The sequence below is a fragment of the Culex quinquefasciatus genome, chromosome 1, assembly GCF_015732765.1.
Source record: "Culex quinquefasciatus strain JHB chromosome 1, VPISU_Cqui_1.0_pri_paternal, whole genome shotgun sequence".
NCBI lineage: Eukaryota > Metazoa > Arthropoda > Insecta > Diptera > Culicidae > Culex > Culex quinquefasciatus.
In genome coordinates this window covers 6,733,335-6,753,983 of record NC_051861.1, presented here as the reverse complement: position 1 = coordinate 6,753,983, position 20,649 = coordinate 6,733,335, and the positions used below count along the sequence as shown (strand labels likewise).

Below are 20,649 nucleotides of genomic sequence, written 5' to 3'. Positions count from 1 at the left end.
AATCTTTTAAATTAAAATAACGTAATTTATTTTTTTACAACCTTTTTTTTTGTATATTTGGCCCGCAACCTCATTTGAGCTTCAAATTTGGCCCGGCCTTCAAAAACTTTAAGCACCCCTGGTATACATAATCCATATTTGTACAATAAAATTAAACAAGCACACATGTTTGGCGTTTTCAAACAAAAATAAATAATTTTTGTTCTTCTCTTGACTTCTGTGTTTATTTTTAATTTTGAATATTTTTATTGTAACACTTTGTTTAGAGTCATTTGAAAAAATACTTAAATATATGTAATATAAATCAATATTTACTATCACAAAGAAAAGAACTTCATCATTCTGGTCCAGTAATTTTAGTTTTATGATTAACTGGCAAGTAATAAATGCTTCTGCAAATCCTTGGTAAGATTTTAGATCTGGGAACGCAAATTGATAAAATTACCCAAAAATTTGGAAGATCATTTTTTCAAAAGCAATTTTTTCCAATAAAACTATTAGTAGCAACCTAAGCGAAATTTGCGTGATAAATGTCTGAATTTTTTTTCTGAAAAAAATTAGCATTGGCATTAAGTGGTAAATCTCAGCTATTCAACTAAAGTGTGTATAACTTAAGACAACACTGGTTGAAACATGTTTCCAGGACCGGTTTACCTGAGCATCAAGTTTTTTTTCGAACTGTTTTTTGTAATTTAATATTTTTAATTTATTCTACGAAACACATATTTTCAAAACAGTTCAAGCACACCTTCTGAATCGTTGCCTACAATCTGTTTGACGGCATCAATTTCACATTTCAGAGCAATTCCTATTAAGACGACTTTTTCAAACGAAAAAAATATAACAATCGGAGAATTTTCACCCAAATTTTGTACTTCACGAATCATTAATGATTCGTGCACTCCACATTTCGCACGAATCCCAAATCAATGGTGAATCAACTTTGCTTTCATCGCAAGCCTCGAGGGTAGCTGTGTCGATCGAAAATTTGTAAGTCTGCAAGACGATACCGTCAGAGCCAGAAATCACGCCATATTTTATGAGTGGATATTGATTTCAAGATGTTGGAAGGCTTCATTATCTGAAGGCTCGAGTAATGTCCCAACAGCTTTCCTGACGAACCTCACAAAGGACTCAAACTTAAACCGAACATAACCTCAAATTGGGGTAATCATTGGCTCAACTTTGATGTCGTTTCTGGCGGAGACAACTCTTTCAAACTACCATTACCAGCCCGTGGGGAGGGGCTCGTCAAACATCAATTTCGATACAAAGTTCGTCCCCCGAAAATTGTCAACTTTAATCAAACCATTGTACTCTCAACGAGGGCCGACAATTTACAGGTAAAACCCAAAACGACAAGACAGCGAAACCCTGCAAATGGCGGCACAGGAAATAAATTTAAATTTAATGTTCTTTAAATTGTTTCCGTGGGAGAGCCGAGCCTTGCGAGCGGCTTGGTGGCCATTTTCCGGCCCGGGGAAAATTCTTAGCTTTTACGAGCCCAGAGTTGGGTGATGTGCGGGCAAGCGAAATAAGCTCGAGAGCTTGAGTTTTCCATTTTCATTCGATTACTGTTTGCTGGGCGGTTAGAGTCGGAACCTTTTTGGGAAGCCCCGGGAAAAGCGACAGACTGAGACTGGCTGATGATGATGATGACGTTGGCACCGGCAAAAGTTTTCGGGGCCGCCCGTCACGAAGGTCGAAGTCGAAAGATGATGCTTTTTTTTCTTGGATTTTTTCTAGGCGTGGAAAACTTTACAGCTGAACTTTTCAGAAAATCGAACCAGAGTTTGGACCTAGATTGCTAACGAAGATTGAGCGTTGAAGCAGCTTAAATGAGGCGAAATGGAAAATTCAGGTTTGCAGTTGAAAACATGCAACGTCGTGAAATGGCGAAGGAATGATTTTTTTGTTTGATCATGAGAATCATTTCAAATATCTTTTCTTAAACTAGAATCGATTATATTTAAAGAAACAGTTACCAGAACAATAAATTACAAACTGTTGTCATCCATCCAATCCAATCGATGATTTCCATGTCGTACAATCAAGAAAAAAGAAAAGGTCAAAAAAGTATGCCCTTTTGTGTCTGGATGAGCCATTTATCATCGAGCTCCGAAATCCTCCCCGATATTGAAACCCTCTTTAAGGGTCGATTCCCTTCACTGGCATTGCTCTCGATTATTAATTATGATGCTTTTTTCGTCCCAAATCAGTGATCTTTCCACAGCAGAAGAAAAAACCTCTTGCTCATTTTTTTGACCCAATGAAAATTGAATTTCACTCGCGATGGGTTTCCCCGATTACTAATTATAAAGTGTCGTTCAAAATAGCAATTAATTTCGCTAAACATGACACGCTTGCGAGTTCGAACCAAAAACGGGAACCGTACAATTTTCTCCAAAACGGTCAGCCAAATGAGAAAAAAAAGGTTTCAGCGCGGGGAAGTCCCGCGGAAACTCCGAATCATTAATTAATGTTTACATTTCACTTTTGGGGCTGGCGCGGACGCAAAGTTCCGTTTTTCTATACTTTTCATTCGGTTGTCGTTCCACTTGGTCCACTTCATTGATGGCCGGAATTGGGGGAAGAGAGAGAGAGAGAGAAAAAAAAATCGAGGACGAGCAGAGTTTTTCACCGCGAAAATCACCTACAGAAAAAAACAGGACTGTCTGCCACGTGGCATCCCCGTCTGGCATGGTCAGCAGAAGCGGTGATTCGTAACGCTTGGTCCTGGTCCAGTTTTAGCTAATTGATGAACTTTCGGTGGAGTTGAGTTGGGGAGTTGGGGGAGAGGTTGAGATTGGTCTTTAAATATATTTCCAAGTTTTTTTTAAATATAAGAGACCGTCAATACTTTTATTTAAAAAAATACATATAGTTAGTTTGAATGTTACTCTTCTTAATCAACAAATTAAATCTTCACTTTCAATAAGTTTTTTGGAAACTTTTTCTCACTGTTGTCTTCTATTTAATATTTATAAGTAATAATGCTTTCGATTGAATTATGTTGTCACAAACAGCTGAAAAGAACTCAAAACCTTTGTTGTGTACCTTAATGAACTCATTGTAACTTGACTATTCACAAATAAACCAAATTAAATTGTATTGAAATAAAAAATTAAATCATCATTGAAACGGAGTTCCATTTTTTTATTCTACTTATTCTGAGGTAAATTTAACTTGCATAACTTTACAAAAAATATTAACTCAATCATAATTTTCGACATAGATAATAAGCAAAATTATTTCTTGCATCTTAACCAAAACTATGACATTTTTGAAAAAAATGTAATATTTGGAAAAATTTAAAATTGTGCCCTAACTGTTTTTTGAATTTTGTTTTTGAGTAAGATCTAACTTGCAATCGAATTAATGAAAAATTACACCGTTTTCAATTAATAGCCACTCAAAGTTAAAAAATTTACTGGAAAATTCCAGTTTTTCGTTTTTTTAAGTTTCCATGATTGCTCATTCTTGAAAATATTTTTGTCAAAAAGGTTGCGAAAATGTTCATTAAAATTACCTAAGAGACATTGAAGATTGGTTACTGAAATTAAGGAGTAAAAAAAGGATTGAGAAAATTAGAGTTTTATAAGCCTAATAAAAAAGACCTTTTATATAACAGAAACTAGTGGTCCTACGTCTTAGTTTCGATGTGAAAAGAAGAATTTTTTTTATATTTTCTAAAAAAAAATATTTTTATTTTAAAATTATAGAATTATTTCTAACATTTTAAATGAGTGTTTTATTGAAAATTTTATCTTTTTCAAAAACCTTTTTTAAATGTTAGAAAAACTAATGACACAAAATGATTATTTAGATCATACCCGGGCAGACGGTAATAACAAAATTCATGCCATTTCAATAACAAATATTATTAAAATAACAGATAGTGTTATGGAATATTCTTGCAAAATCCATTTTTGCATAAGAGTTCAATAACAGTTTATGTTATCATAACAAAATTTGTTATCGGTATGATATTGATTGAAAGCCAGAACAACTTGGGAATAACATTTTTTGTTATGGAAGAATACCTCAAACTGTTATTGGGATGATCGGATTAGTTGTTAAAATAACAAAAAATAATAACAAAGATTTGTTCGAAGAATAACTAAAAATGTTATTAATCTGTTATTACAATAACAATCCAATAACAAAAAAATCATAACGACGAATAACAAATCTTGAACAAATAACATAACATAAAATGTTATTGGCCTAGCATTTTCAAATATCAAAAAATGTTATTCCCAAGTTATTTCCGTCTGCTCGGGTAGTCCCCAAAAATGTTGAGAAAATTAAAAAAAATGCAATACTATCCATTTCCAATTAAGATGTAAAATTGCTCAAGTGCCAAACTAACGATACCAATTCGATTTTCATCTTGTTTGATCACGGTTAACAAAAACATTAAAAAAATATGTATACACAGCAATTCCATTTGAAAAGAGCCTAAACCGAAAAAAAGTTCTCCGATCGGGCTAAAAATAATTAGACCAGTATTTTTTTTTGTTTAGCCGTTAGGGTGACCTACATCGTGCTAGGGTGGTTCAAACAAAAGCAATTTTCGTCACTTTTCGCAAAAACCACTTTTTTCAAAAAATCATATCCCCGCGCCATTTCATCCGATTTTAGCCGATTTTTTTTAATGTGACGAGTTTGGCTATTTGGGAAAAATAGTAAGAAGTTTCAAAAATCTAGTTTAACATTTGAAAAAGTTGTATGAAAACTTAAAATGGCGCCTTTCAATTACGATAATTTGGATGCCCAAACATGTATAGGTCATCGCTGAAATTTTAAAGTTATCGCATTTTTAGTGAAAATAGTAGTTTATGCAACAAGTTGCAAAAAGAGGATTTTTTCAGCAACGAGGTTCACCGAGTTGGATAAATACGAAGAGTGCTGAAAAAATCAAGTTTTGCTAAGAGTTCCATACAACATTTTTTGCAATTCCAAAAAACACACACTGAGTGAAATTTTACGTAAAATTTTCATGTAGTTTCTCAATAAATCGATTACATAAAAAAAATGTTGAAAAATGTTACTTTTCGAAACAAGTGCTGAAAAGTTCAACCTCTGCGCCTGATCTGAGCACTTTTGTTTTTTTTTTCCATGCTGTTTTCGTGAGGAATTGTTGTATTTTTTTTTTCAGCGAAATAACACCAAATATTCTATAAAAAGGCATACCAAAATGTTTATAGTTAATTTTTATTAAGCAAGATCTATTTCCAGTTGCTTCAGAAATAGCATTTAATGTTTTTTCTGATAATCTGATATATATCAACTAAATAATAAATTTATTTAAATAAAATCATCTTGAGTTCCTTCACTTAATTTTTTTTTTTTGATAGCATTTTCAAAAAATTGGCTCCAAAAAGTTGACGTTTTGAATTTCGGGAATTCCCGGAAAAAATACAAATTTTCCCGGGAAACGGAAAAACTATGAAATTTATAAAAACGCATTAGGCCTTTTATTTATTTTTTTGATATCCCTGTAAAAAATAAGAATTTTAAGGGTGCACAGCAATCAAGGAAGTTGTTGTCTTCTTATCACAAAATGTTCAAGATTACGGACCCAATCCTGCAACAACCTGATTATAATAATAGCCAAATTTTTGTTTGTTGTTTGTTTATTTCTCTGGTAGCGTAAGGTTTGCACCCTTTAAATTGCTACTTCCGATTTTGATCGAGGTGCATACACAAATTTGATAACCTAAATACTAATAATTGAATGCACTAAAATGAAAAAAAAAACTGGTGTCACTTAGTGTAAGTATGAATTCGCTGGTTTAAATAGTCTTTCTCGTTGCCGTCTCGTGTTGCTGGTAGTATTTATAAAGCTGACAATATTTTTATAAATATGCATTAATAATATTAGAAAAATGGTAAACATAGGCAAAATAATTCTTATAATTATTTAGATTTTGTTGTTGTAATTGTTGAAATTTGTTTTAACGATTTACATCAACCAGAAAAATTTGAACGAATATGTTTGTTAAACACATTTTAGTATCTTCAAAACTACGAGAACTATCGATATACATTTTTATTATCCCCTAAAGTATTATCTACAAAACAATTTACAACAAAGTTTGATTATTATATCAACCAGATTGTTGCAGGATTGGGTCCGCAATTTTCGAATAAGAAGATAACAACTTCCATGGTTGCTGTTTGAATTACATGATTTTTCATTTAAAGTTTTTTTCCCCATATTGAAAAAAAGTGTATCAAAAATATCAATGTTTTATTCAGTCTAGAAAAAATCTCATTTCTTTTAATCCCACATTATGGGACAAACTAAAAGTGTAATTTAAGCAGTGCCCCCCAAACGCCTCAGATGTCCGACGAGCCGTCCCTGTGTGACAAGGTGTCGCGACCTTTTTCCGTATTAATGCCCCCGGGTGGGTCATCGTTTCCTTCCGCCGCCAGGGGATCCACACACCTCCAAGGCGAGTGAAAAAGGACGAATTTAATCTCGTTTTTATCGGTTATTCTGAGGAGGAAGGCGGTAAAGGCTTCGATGATTGTATCTTGTTTCGTCGGCGTGGAACGTCTCGGGGTGTCGGTTTAATTTGGCCCATGTCAACGCGTGGTGGCTTCTTCTTCCGGCCTAATGGGAGATCGGTTTAACGGAGGGGGAGAAAAGTAGTTAAGAAAGGTCAGCGCGTGGAAATGTGAGACTTTTTTCTTGACCGAACTCCCGGGAGAGGAAATTTTTTTTTGCCCTCTTCGAAAAGCTCGTGAGTGTAGTGTTGAGCAGTAAATTAACTTTTGTCCTTCGACCCTGACCATAGTCGGCCACACATGGGATGTCCGGTGACTAGGAATAGAGAGCGAAAGAGTGGAAAAAACCTTGATATTTTCATCCCACGTAACTGTAACTGGATTAAGGCCATTCGATGGATGATTTCTGGGAAAAGGACTCAATTAGTGCGATGCGATGTGATGGAAGATGGGATTTTATTTTATTTGAAAAGGGATTAAGGGATCGATTTTCACTAGAATGGTTCGAATTGGAATGGACGTATAAGACAGTTATTTTGATAGATGTTCATATATTTTCGAATATGGAAGCTATGTTTATTTAACATCTAGATTTTAGAAAATTATTTTAAGAATTGTTGTAAAAAAGAATTGTTTTTGAGAGTACCTGCGTGAGATTCTTTAGAAGTCATCGTCTAGCCGTTGTTTGATGATCAATTGTAAATATCTTGGACTCAATGTTTTTCAAATCCGCCGGCCAAGATCAAAGTTGAAAAAAATGCAATTTAAATTGTTTTTAGCTTATTGCACTTTGAATTACTTTAAATTTTAATTAAGTTTTTAGAATTTCTTTCAGTCCTTGATTTTTCGGCCCGTTTTGAAGGGCGGAAGGACAACAATTTAGAAAAAAATATTTGCAATATTTTTCAAAATATTGCAAATATTTTTATTTTTTCAAAATATTTTAACAAACTCAAATGAGGATGAAAATAATCTTAATAATTACTGCAAAGTTAAGCGGTTTAATAACTAATATAGGGTTAATGGTTTTTGACGATTTCGTGTACGGCTTAAACTTTGTGTAATTTATCAATTTTCTCAAATATTTGTTTAAATAGCAAAATAATAAATATTTGATCCATAAAGACTATTTAAGTAAATTTTATTATTTTTCAATGGAAAAGCTTGACGAACCATTTGAAGAATTGTTCAGTTTTTTTTTCATGTATTTAGAAACTAACCAAATTAAGTAATATTTTCATTCGTTGTAATACACATTTTGCTGCTATTTTATTTGGAAGGTATTGTTTTAAAAGAAATTCAAATAATCCAGCATTGTTTTATTCAAAATAAAATGAAGAGTATTTTCTATTTTTCAAATTACCTTTTGAAAACATTTCTGATTTTTTTCTGAGTCCAGAGTTCTGTGTTCTGATTCCCGTGAAAGATCAAAAAACTCTTTTGTTTTGTTTTCTGTTCTCATTTTGAATTAATTTTGTTATCAATCATATTATGTTTGCCTATTGATTTTAAATTAAGTTTTTGATTAGTGAGATGAAAACATTCAAAACTATTTTTAATTGGCTAACTGTCACAAAAATACCCTACATTTTGTTTCAAAAAATATAAAAAGCTCATCCAAAAACTAAGTGGAAACTTTTTTGAAAACTAGGAGAATTTTGTTTTTGTGTCCCCGAGCAGACGAAAATAACTTGGGAAGGTCAGTTTTTGATATTGTGAGAAGATCGAAATATGTTATTAGGATGATCGGATTAGTTGTTAAAATAACAAAAATCAATAACAAAGATTTGTTCGAAGAATAACTTAAACTGTTATTATGTTTTTATTGCAATAACAAACCAATAACACAGAAGGAATCATGAAGGAATAACAAGATTTGTTATTTTGAGCGGAGAGGTGGAGCAGCATAATAACAAAAAATGTTATTGAACTGGTATGTCTCCATAACAAAAAAAGTTATTGTTTTGGTTTATTTGTAATTTGCAAATAAACCTGCAGTTGTCATAACTCCTCTGTACTAGTCAGGGCTGCAGAGTCGGGTACCTCCAAGCGACTTTGAATCCATACTTTGAAGACAACTCCGACTCTAGATGCAGGATATGACGTCAACGACGACTTCAGCTCTCCAAAAATGCCCGACTTCACAGATTTCAACTCCAAGTAAAAGTTGCTGAAAATTTGCTGAATCCGATGCAGTCTCCGAGGTCTCACACAAGCTCGAACTTCAACGTCAGCTCCGACTTCCTGGCTCTATGAAAATAATAACAGTTTTTGTTATTCACACTTCAAAAAATCTTAATAAATAAATCAATTCCGTTAGGGAATATAACAAAATTAAAAAAAAAGAACTCTCAAAAATTAATTTTATCGGATTAATTTTAGCTTGAAGCTCCATTTCATGGTGAAATAAATGACCCCGATGAAACTGGTCAAAATTATTTCATAGTTCTAGCCAATTTTAGCAAAGTCCCTTAGGGGGTATATCAAATAATTTAAAAAATCAACATTCAAAATTTCAACTTTTTAGAATAATGTTATCTTAAGGACCCAATTTCATGGCCAAAATAATGACCCTGACGAAATTGGTCAAAATTATCCCATAGTTCTAACCATTTAAACAAAGTCCTTAAGGGGGTATATCAAATAATTAAAAAAAACAACTTTCAAAATTTCAACTTTTTAGAATAATTTTAGCTTAAGGACCCCATTTCATGGCCAAAATAATGACCCCGACGAAATTGGTCAAAATTATCCCATAGTTCTAGCCAATTTTAGTAAAAACTCTAAGGGGGTATATCAAATAATGCGCTTTTATAATGAAAATTCACAGTACATACATTTCGACATGTCTAAACCGGAACTACGAAAAAATCTATACAATAGAAATAATATCTAGTATGTAAGAAAATTGTAAGTAGTCTACATAAGCTTGACGAATAAACAATAAACAATTAAATAATTAAAAAAAATCAACTTTCAAAAATTTCAACTTTTTAGAATAATTTTAGCTTAAGGACCCCATTTCATGGCCAAAATAATGACCCCGACGAAATTAGACAAAATTATCCCAAAGAACTAAACATATTTAACAAAAGAAAAAATAATAACAGATTGTGTTATGGACACTTAGAACCTTTTCCATTTGTGCGATTTATAATAATTTTATTTCTAAGTCAGTATACCGAACGAATAACAAATTTTGTTATTAGGAGAGTTTTTGAAATGTATAACATTTCCTCTTATTAGCGTGTTATTAAACATTTTCAATATAATATCACTTCAATACCAAATTTTGTTATTTTATCAGAAATTGTTATTATTTTTTCTTCTTGAAGTTGAACTTCAGGATAGAATAATAACACTTTTTGTTATTTTAACAGCATTTGTTATTGAAATATTATTAATTTTGTTATTACCGTCTGCCCGGGTCATGTTCAAATTAGGTGAGGTTTTTTTTTTTATTTTATTGAAGAATATATATAATGAAGCCTAACAAGTAGTTTCTGCGATTCAAACATAAGATTTTCAGAGTTATTTTAACATTTTCCGCGAAATTTGCGAGAAATTTGGTGTTTTGAAATTGAAGTTCCCGTGAAATTTGCAATCTTCAAGCGTGGAAAATCACTAAGCCTCAATGGTGCCCAAAGAATCTAAACATATTTCAAAAATTCGTTTCATATATTTGAAAACTTTGAATTTTGATTGGAATAGTGTTTCAAGTAAAAAATCACGAGAAGTTAGATTTTTAAGATGAATACAATGATTTTATTCATTTATTCATAAGCTGAAACCAGTAAGACTTGTTCTAGAACAAGTTATTTGCCATGAAAAACCTAATTTCTGCATGATATGATTTTTTTACTAGGCCGTTGCAAATATTTTTTTAAATTTAATGTCCCTTGCCTTGGCCCAAAACGTTTAAAAAAATGAAAAAAATATTACTTGAAATAGTTTCAACATTTCAATGAAAAATATTTTAAACATAAAAATTTTTAAAAGCTTTTTTTAAAATCTTATTTAATGAAACTTTGAAGTTTTTGTTTTAATATTGTTTATGCCCCTTGATTTTTCGAGCCTTTATTGAAGGAGTGATAAAAACTTTGAAAAATATTTGCAACGATCTAAAGAAAACATAAAAAAAATATATCTATCTTCAGTTGTGTTGAAAAAAATTGTGTTACTGAAGAATATAACCTGAACAAGTATAATACACAAAAAAAACTGTGATTCCTCGCCATTGTTTTATTTCAAGCAGATCTTAAACAATTTGGAAATTGAATGTATTTTTTGTGATTTTTTTCTTCAAATATTATATTTTTTTATTAAAATATTCAGAGTTTTTTTTTCTTCTCTTAGATTTCCGTGTTTTTTTTTTAATTTAAATCTTTTATGCTTCTCTGAGTTAATAAATGTTTCCTTTTTTATGCCATGTAATGTTACTTAGTTTTTCGCGATTTCTTTTCTTCTGTACATAGATATTTTAAAAATTGATGATGACAAAACAATAGAGCTGTTTTTTTTTTGTTTTAATAATGAAAAATTTGGTATTTTTAACTTCACTAACATATTGCAATGTTCAAAATTATATTATGATTTTTGCTCTTATGAATTATTTATGGATATTCTGACAAATAGAATTAAATAAAACGAAATCGGGGAAAGTTGAACCGACCCCCTCGATTTTCGTGAAACTTCTGTACCGAATCCGAGGTCCGTTTTTCAATATCTCGTGACGGAGGGGCGATAAGACCCCTTTCATTTTCGAATATGCGAAAAAAGAGGTGTTTTTCAATAATTTGCAGTTGAAACGGTGATGAGATAGAAATTTGGTGTCAAAGGGACTATTATGTAAAATTGGACGCCCGATTTGATGGCGTACTCAGAATTCCGAAAAAAATTTTTTAGAAAACGTCTCATTTTAAAATTTCGTGTTGTTTCTAACTCTACATGGTTATTTTTTGAGTGTAACAATGTTCTACACAGCTTACAAAAAAATTGATAAAAAACATAAGGGGTTTGCTTGCAACCATCACAAGTTATTAAGATTTTACGAAAAAAAGTTTTTAAAATGTTGGTAATCGTTGATCATGACCATTCGTGGTCACCCGTGACAGACACGGACGGCGAAACAAAGATAATTTTTCAAACCCCTTATGTTTTTTATCAAATTTTTTGTAATTGTCTGCTCAACACCTTTATAGAACATTTTAAAACTAAACAAAATAACCCTGTAAAGTTAGAAACAACACGAAATTTTAAAATGAAAATTTTTGTTCTAATACAAAAAAATTACCCTTCTGGGTTAATGTAGATTCGAAAAGTACAATAAATTTAGCTTAAAATGATATTTTCCCATTTTTTTTACTTTCAAATAAAAAATGTTAACGCTATTTTGATTTATTTTTAAAATAAACTGAATCGTCAGTTTGAACAAATTTTAAATTGAATTGAAAAGAAGAATTAGTAAGCAATTTCTAAAATTTTCGCGTAGATATCAATCTACCATTGAAAACCGAAAAGCTCTTAAGAGACTATCAAAAAGGTATCAAAAAACGTCCTCCCAGTCCGGACCCAGACACCCTCCCCTTAAAGCACACCCCAAGAAAAAAAAGAGGGAAAAAGAGTGTTTTCCTAGCACTCGAAATTAAATGATAATCAAATAAGCGCGCCAAACGTCGCCGCCCGGGTCCGGTCACAGCTTGCTGCTGCTGCTGCCACCACCGACTTTCAGGAAAGAAGGGGGAAAAACACGAAACGAACGATTTCCCGGGAAAACAGCCGGTGGCAAAATTAAGCATCGGACCCCCTTCCGAATGATATAATCGTTGTCGTCGTGATGATTTTTTTTTTTTCTTCGAGCTCTTCTTGTCTTCCTGCTTCCGTCTCTGTCAGTCCAGGCAGTGATTTTCTCATTTTCGGACACCGTGATTTGTCTGTCTGTCTGAGGACTCCTCCACCCTCCCTCGGAAGACGACGCGGTTTTTGCGGGAAAAGCGAAAGGATTAATGGGAGAGTGTTTTTTTTTTTTTTGTGGGTTTCCGCTTTCCGGAAAAAAGCACCAAAAAAATGAGCGAAAATTAGGAACAAGATTTCCCAGCGGGGACGTTCCGGATGAATATCTTGCTTTGGGTGGGGTTTGGGCAATGGAAAAGGCAAAGTAGTTTTTCTGTCATTTTTTTTAACTTCTTGCTGACCAAAAGTAACACCCTAAAAGAAATCTGAAAGCGGTTTGCCGAACCATTAATTTGGGATAGTGAGTGGCATTTTTTGGAGAAAGTAACAACAGAATGTTTGGGGGGATGCTTCGTCAGCAGGAGCAGAAAGTTAGAGTTTGTTTAGTCATCCTTAACAACATGATTAACAAGCGCGGAGAGCGAAAGCGAAAGTTTTCCAGATTAATCAAACTGAAAGTTGGGTAAACTGGTCGAGGAATTGAAATTTTCTACGTTATGAGAAAAACTGATACTTGATTGATAACGTAACGGCAAGAAATTCCATCAGAAATGTTTGCTCTTAATCACTTTGACATTTAATTACAGCTGAAATCAGTGAAAACATAGTTCAAGTGTAAGCAAACAGAATACCTCATCATATTTAAAATATTTAACGTATCCAAGTTGGATGGAAATATGCCTTATCCGAAACATGTCAAAAAATCGATTTTTTCCTGGTTTTGCTGTGTATCAGTAACTGTTCTCTACCAAAAAAAGCGATTTTATATTTATGAAGAATTCATCAATTTGTCAAAACCATGTACCGTCATCAGGGGTGAAATTTGTATGAATTTGTAAAAATTCATTTATTTTTATATCACACTCAATTTTATTACAAAAAATCGGTTTAGAAAAACATTATACCCTTCTATTTTGTTCATTTTGTTCTTAGAGTAATTCTCTACGTTTTCGCAAATCGTTTTTTCTTTGTATTTTTTATTCGAAACTTTGCTATGTGTACAATTTTGCGGTCTGGTCATACAAAATAGGAATGTGAGTCGATAATCTGCATCTTGAGAAGCAAATTTTTGATCGATTTGGAGCCTTCAGAATTTTTGTACACAGTAAAAAAAATGTGTAAATTTGGAAGGTTAAATAATACCTCAATTATGATGAATTTTAACTCAATTTAGACTGAAAAAGTGACATTACAAAAGAAAAGTGGTAATATTACACATTTTCAGAGGCAGAATTGCACATTCTTTCTGGCATTTTTGTCCTTCCCAGATTTTTTTTTGTTTTAACCCTCTAACGCCCAGAGCTGTTTGCTTATCTTAAAGATAGTAAATGGCTTAATTTTGGTACAAAAATGCAGGAAATACTTCACTTTGACCCACAAACATCGAATTGGTGCAAACAAGTTGAATTTGAAGAGCACCAACAGGAAGATGAGCAACTTTTTTTTAAATTGCAAAAACGCGTTTTTTCAAATCTATTGGGTCAGTTGTTTGAAAATTCTTCGAAATGTGTTAAAACTTACTTATTCTTTGCTGTGAGACCATATTTCTGAAGTATGAATTACAAATTTTAAAATCTCTGCATTTTCAGATTTATTTGATTGGCTCAATCAAAACTCACTAACAACCATTTCCATGAAAAATAAGAAAAAAAAATAAAACCATCGGCCTTATAACAACCTTTTGTTTTGTTTATGAACAGTCGAAACCTTTATAAACTTTTGTTTTTATAAAAAAAAACGATACTTAATCCACCTTTAGGTGGTTGGTGCCTTCCTCACATTCATAAAGTCTATACATTCAGTAAAAAAAGCAACATTCCCTTAACATGTTTAACAAATCAATTTTATTACTGATTTCTTTTGATAGGGTTCGCAGACCTTCAATTTTTCTGGCTCATCGGCAAGGTCTGATAAAAAAACCTATCCAACGAAAGTTCACATGGAAGATTCAGACAATATTTTTATCACAATATCTCAGTGCTAATAACTTTTGATAGGATTGTCAGATCCTTGATGTTTTAGGCTCATTTGAAAGGTCTTTCAATTATCTAACTAACGATGGGTCGCATGATGGACCCGGTCATCATTTTTACTGAAATATCTGAGATTCGGCCTCCAAAAAGTGTATAAATAACACTTAAGTGCTAATAACTTTTGATAGGGTTGTCAGATCTTCAATGTTTTGAGCTCATTGGAAAGGTCTTTTTAATACCTTTCTGAAAATGTATAACATGATAGGGTTTCATGCAAAAACCACCCTTTTTACAATCTTCCGGACATACGCCCAAATCGTTTTTTTAGCATAACTTTTGAAGTACTTAACTAAACTTGCTGATTTTAAATAGAGACCTATGGAACCCCAAGACGGATCGAATGAGACTAATACGGTCAAAATCCGTTCATCCAGTCCGGAGATAATCGAGTGACATTTTTTTTGATCAACATCCCACCACACACACAGACATTTGCTCAGAACATGATTCTGAGTCGATATGTATACGTGAAGGTGGGTCTACGAGGTCGAATTAAGAAGTTCATTTTTCGAGTGATTTTATAGCCTTTTCTCAGTAAGGTGAGGAAGGCAAAAAGCTTTTTCTGTAATTTAGTAAAAAGTGCTCTTGAATATTTAGTTGCTCATATGCCTAGGTGGTGCTCTGGTGCACCAAATGAAAAATGTTGAAAACACTCAAAAGCGGTCCAAACTCACAATGTTATTTACAGGGGTTCTTGTCCAAGGTTCAAATGATAGCAAAACATTTTTTGTTTCATAAAATTTTGTGTTTGGTAATTTTTACGGGCTTTCGAAAACTGGTCTTATTTATTTCCCTAAAATTGCTTTTTTTTTGTTTACATTTCGTACTGTAGCTTTGCTTGTGTTAAAACAAATTTGATGAAATTTGGGGGAGATGTTAGTATACATTCTACATGAACACCAGTAAGCACCATGAAAAGTTGTGTCAGTTCCGAAATATTTGAGTTCAATGCTTTGGTGCTCTGGAGTAAGCATGGGCGGGAGAGGGTTAATTGTTAAGGTTATTGGAACTTTTATGAAAAAATAGGTACAAAGATTTTTTTTGCAATATTTTATTTAACTTTAACTTTGAAACACTTAAAGTTGAATTCACAAAAAAAAACTATTTTTTATTAATATTTTCTAGAGGATTACGAAAGAAATTAGTTACCCGAGAGTTTTAAATAGTGCAAAACCTGGTACTGGAATTATGTTTTTATTTTTTGAAAGAATGTGATTATTAGAATTAATGCACTAAATATTAAAATCGGTTCTGAAATTGAAAATGACAGCCCATATTTTAATTAAAAGTGCACCGTTTTCAAGACACAGGCATTTTTCGGTGAAAATTTTCAAAAATGTTTACTTTCAAAGAAGGAAAAGCACCCCTGCACAAAATATATTCGAAAACCTGAGAAAAAATTCTACGCATTTTCCTTTTTTGACTTTGTTGACCGCGGACTGCTGGTTGCTGAAAAACAGCCTATGAAGGATTAAATTTTGTGAAAAGGGAGTTTTTCCCCTGTCAATATTAAAGCCAACATTATTATAATATTAAATTTATCAAATTGCGATAACTCGGAAAATATTGATTTGATGTTAAATGTTTTGAAATTATCTGCTTTTTTATATGAAAATCGTTTTTTTCAAATATTCTTTTCAAATTTGAAAAAAAACGTAAAAAAGTCAAACTCCAAAACAACTTTAAAAAGCATTACTTTTCGATACAATTGCCACAAAGTTGAACTTTTCAGCACTCAACTAGATGTTGAAATTGTAGTTCATGCATCAAGTTGCAAAAATAAGTTTTTTTTTTTTCAACACAAGTCGTACATTTATTTTGAATCGAGTTGCTTACAACATTTTTTGCAATTGGAATTTTATGTCTAACATTCATGTGTTAAGTAAATTCACCTTTCAAATCAAAACAATATTGAAAAATGTTACTTTTCGATACAAGTGCTGAAAAGTACAACATTTCAGCACCGATTTCAGTGTTGAAAAATAGAAGTTTTCAGCACTGGCATTGAAATGTTATTTTTGGCACAGAAAAGAAGGCCGTTTCGTCGTTCGAGAATGACAGAAAAAGTAAGTAATTTCACGACAGAATTGCAAAAAGTACTTTTTTTGCAATTCCGTTGTGAAACTACTTGCTTTTTCTGTCACTCTTGAACGACGAAATAGCCTACTTTTTTTTACCAAAAATAACTGAATCGAATAGCAACACTTTTCAAAATAAATGCTGAAAAGTTCTACTCATCAGCACTGAAATGGGTGTTGAAAAGTTGAACTTTTCAGCCCTTGTTTCGAAAAGTAACACTTTTCAACATTTTTTGATTTAAACGACTTAGGCCGATGCAAATATTAAAAAAAAATTTTGTCCCTCGGCCCTGGCCGAGGTCAAGGGGGGGGGCAAAAAAATAAAAAAAATATAAAAATTTAAATAACAAGCCATAGTCTTCACATTTAAATGAAAAAAGTGTTTTAAAATGCATTTTACACTAGTTCAGTTGTTTTGCAATCATTAGTTTTCAAAAATTTGAGATCTGACAAAAACAAAAATTGTATCGAAAAAAAAGATTTTGCATCGAAAATTTTCAAAAAATCTTAAGACTTTTTCATAAACCCAAACATGCTAAAAATGATTTTAAACGCAGGAGAATGTATTTTAATTTGATTTCAGCTGGTTGCACTTGAATTTTCATTAACATTTTGAAGTTTATTGTAAAATATTTTTGCCCCTGATTTTGGGCCAATTTTCAAGGGGGTGAAAAACTTTTAAAAATATTTGTACCAGCCTTGTTGACAAAATACATGAAAATTTTACTTCAAATTTCACTCAATGGGTGTTTTTCGGAATTGCAAAAAAATTTTGTGTGGAACTCGTTGCAAAACTTAATTTTGTCAGCACTCTTCGTATTTATCCAACTCGGTTAACCTCGTTGGTTAAATGTACGACTCGTGCTGAAAAAATCCTCTTTTTGCAACTTGTTGCATAAACTACTATTTTGCAATTCCGCTGTGAAACTGTCAACTTTTCCTGTCCTTCTGGAGAAACGTTACGGCCTACTTTTCCCTACCCAAAAATAACTGAATGGAAAATTAAATACGTTCAATACCATTGCTGAAAAGTTCTACTTTTCAGCACTGAAATGAGGGCAAGTTGAACTTTTCAACACTAGTTTCGAAAAATATCATATTTTTTGTTTTGAACGGTGAATTTACTAAACATATGAAATACGATGAGTGCTGAAAAAAGCAAATTTTGCAATAAATTGCATGCATTTTTTTGAAATTCAAAAAAAAACCCCTTTGAGATGAATTTGAAGTCAAATGTCTATGTATTTAATCAATTGTAAATATTACTTTCCAATATAAGTGCTGAAAAGTAGATGAACTTTCCAGCTCTTGAATCGAAAAATATTACTTTTCGATTGTGGTGAAGAAAGGTAGACCATTTCACCTTTCGAGAGTGTCAGGAAAAGTAAGTAGTTTCGCGATTGAGTTGCAAAAAAAACATTATTTTATTTATAATCTATCTATCTTTCTAAATAAAATTAAATCGAACATGAAGTACAGGGAACTCAACCAACTTGAGCATCCGTTTTGAATGTAAATTAAAGCAAACCGAAACACAAATTCCCATTCAAATATTTAAATTTAACATAAAAATTCAGTGAAGCTATTATATTAGCCTCAAAGCCATTACCTTCCCAAATGTGAAACTAGCCTTCACATTATACACATCCCCTCTAAAGGTCCCGAAACAAACCCCTTTTTCCACACTGTAAGTGAAAAATCCCACCTGGACGTTTCACCCAGCACAAAATTGACTTATCCCCCCTTCACTTTGATCCGATCCCCAAAATAAAAAGTTTCAACACACTGGTGGCTCCCATCCTCATCATCATCGCCACCTCTCACTCACCGATCGATGATGAAAGGTGTGTTTCCGTAAAGTGGCCATTATCGACCCTACCCTCAACCTCCTTCCCTGCCAGGTGTACTGGTCCCGCATAGGAATGGCCACATCTTCTCGACTTGTTTCGGGGCTTTTTTTTAAAGGACACACTACGTCCTGTCCGAAAATAACAAAGAGCTTTTTTTTTTGAAAACAAAGACGGGGAGTATAAACTCTGAAAGGAAAAAAGGGGGGAAAAGCTTAGTCTGATCCTTACGATTTTTTTTGTTGTTGTTCCGGGTCTCTTTTGGAGGACACGATGCCGGTAGAGTCAGCCAGTCAAAGGAGCGATACTTTTGTTTCTATTCAATAAAATGTTAATCCTCTTTAAGCAATCCTGGACCGACGAGGAACGTCGCTTCTTCCGTTCAGAACCGAAAGCGCCTGCGAGTTATGCAGCACTGATGGCGCACCGTTACAGACACACTCACACACAGATACAGACACACTTGTACAGATCTTTTATTCAACGAATTCAATTTCCCAGAATCCTTTTTCTTGGCTGTGATTTTGGGTTGCACATACGCGAAATTCTTCCTTCACTCCGGATTTGGCACACTTTCACAATTTCCTTTCGAGTGTGTGTGTGTGCGTACGTTACACACATACGGTCACACGTACACCGACACACGCACGCACCGACGACGACGACTAAACGAGACGAAATCTGTGTCACTCGGTGGACGGCCCCAAAAAAGGGCAATATTTTTTTTATTATTCCACTTTGGGGCGCCTGCAAGAGCGGCAACCCGCAATACACGACGGCGTCGTGCGCCCGGTCTGTATGCAACCACCAGGCAAAACACACCCCAAGGCGCTCTTCTGCCCCGACGTGGTGGTAGAGAGTTATAAATATTTGCCGCACGCCCCGCGACCTTCCTTCACTCTGTCACCGCTCGTGCTGGCTAGTGTTGGGACCAATCCGGAAGAACCCGGAATCTGGGACATGCACTTGCCACCGTTGTCGACGTTCCGAGGTACAGATGGCGCTGCCATCCAGCGAGAGCAGGGTCGAACGAGGGATTAAATTTTGCTGGTTCTATTTAATTGTACGCTTTTTCTGTACAAATATTCCGGATTTTTCTGTGGTTGTTTCGCCTGCAAGGTAGACTACCCCCACTACACGCTTGTCGTGGGATTAAATTCGGTCCCACAAAATCTTTTCAGTTGCGGGCTTCCCGACCAGTTCCCAGATCACTCACACAGGATAACGACCTCACGATGGAACTCGGGCAGCTGTCCCCGCCAGTGGCCATTAATCATCTTCACCGACTTCCGGAAGGTCCGGCACGCACTAGCCTCTCTTATCAGAACCACAATCCTTCCATAGGAAAAAAATAAGGATGCTCACAAAGAAAATCTCTGCACCAAAGACAATTTATCTTCCGGAACTCGGTACCACGAAGAAATCGATTCCCCGCGCATCCAGAACCGTCCGGAGAACCGCACAACCGGAAGTCACTCGCGAAAAACGAACCCAGAGAAAATTCCCCTGAACTCAGCACCAACCTTTCGCAGAACGTCCACAAGTCGGAGAAATCCCAACCCGAAATATCGCCAAGAGATGCTCGCGGATCACACGCAAGGAAAGTACTGAATTTTCCGCCGCACCAGAATCGCCCGCACCGACTCCGGGGTGGACCAGAATCAACAACAAAAGACCGTTTCCGCGAGCAGCCGAAGCTCCGTTCGGGTCCCTCTTCGGCTCCCGTTCGGCTCGCACGCTCTCTCGGAAAATTCGCTCGCAGCGACTCTCTCACTTTTGCGGATGAAAACACGACCGCCTGATAACGCAGCATGCTGGGCCGGACAAAAAGTGCATCGCGACAGAGAGAGAGAGACCTTCGAAAGAGCGGGCCACGTGACGTGCCGCCAGAGAAAAAAAAATGTCGCGCTGTCAAAAAAGGGAAGAGTGTTGCGCGACGCGAACGAGTGTGTCTCACGGATGGATGCAACGTGACGGGAGAGTGAGTGTCACCTAGAGCGCGGTGTACATGCCGCAAATTGTGTGTTTATTTACGAGGGAGGGAAAACGTGAACGGATCAAAACATAATTTATGGCGGCATCGAATTGCAGCAGGAGGGAGGAGATTTTTCTATGGTACTATTTTTCTTCTTTCGTTTAGTTGGATGCAGTGCTGATGCAGTTGGTTTGAAAAAGGGAGAAAGTAAGAAGCGTGGAAAAATAAGTTATGAATAAAATAATCAT

At 34.2% G+C, this 20,649-nt stretch overlaps 1 protein-coding gene across 2 annotated transcripts in view; it reads right to left on the bottom strand.

Annotated features, from left to right (window-relative positions):
* The window catches only part of LOC6048982 (limbic system-associated membrane protein), a 512,782-nt gene extending 492,712 nt beyond the window's left edge, over positions 1 to 20,070 (bottom strand). For both annotated transcript variants that reach the window (XM_038259476.1, XM_038259555.1), the window contains exon 1: positions 18,658 to 20,070. The gene's annotated coding sequence lies outside the window, so the exon portion shown is untranslated. The remainder of the gene's footprint in view (positions 1 to 18,657) is intronic.
* Between the last annotated feature and the right edge of the window lie 579 nt (positions 20,071 to 20,649).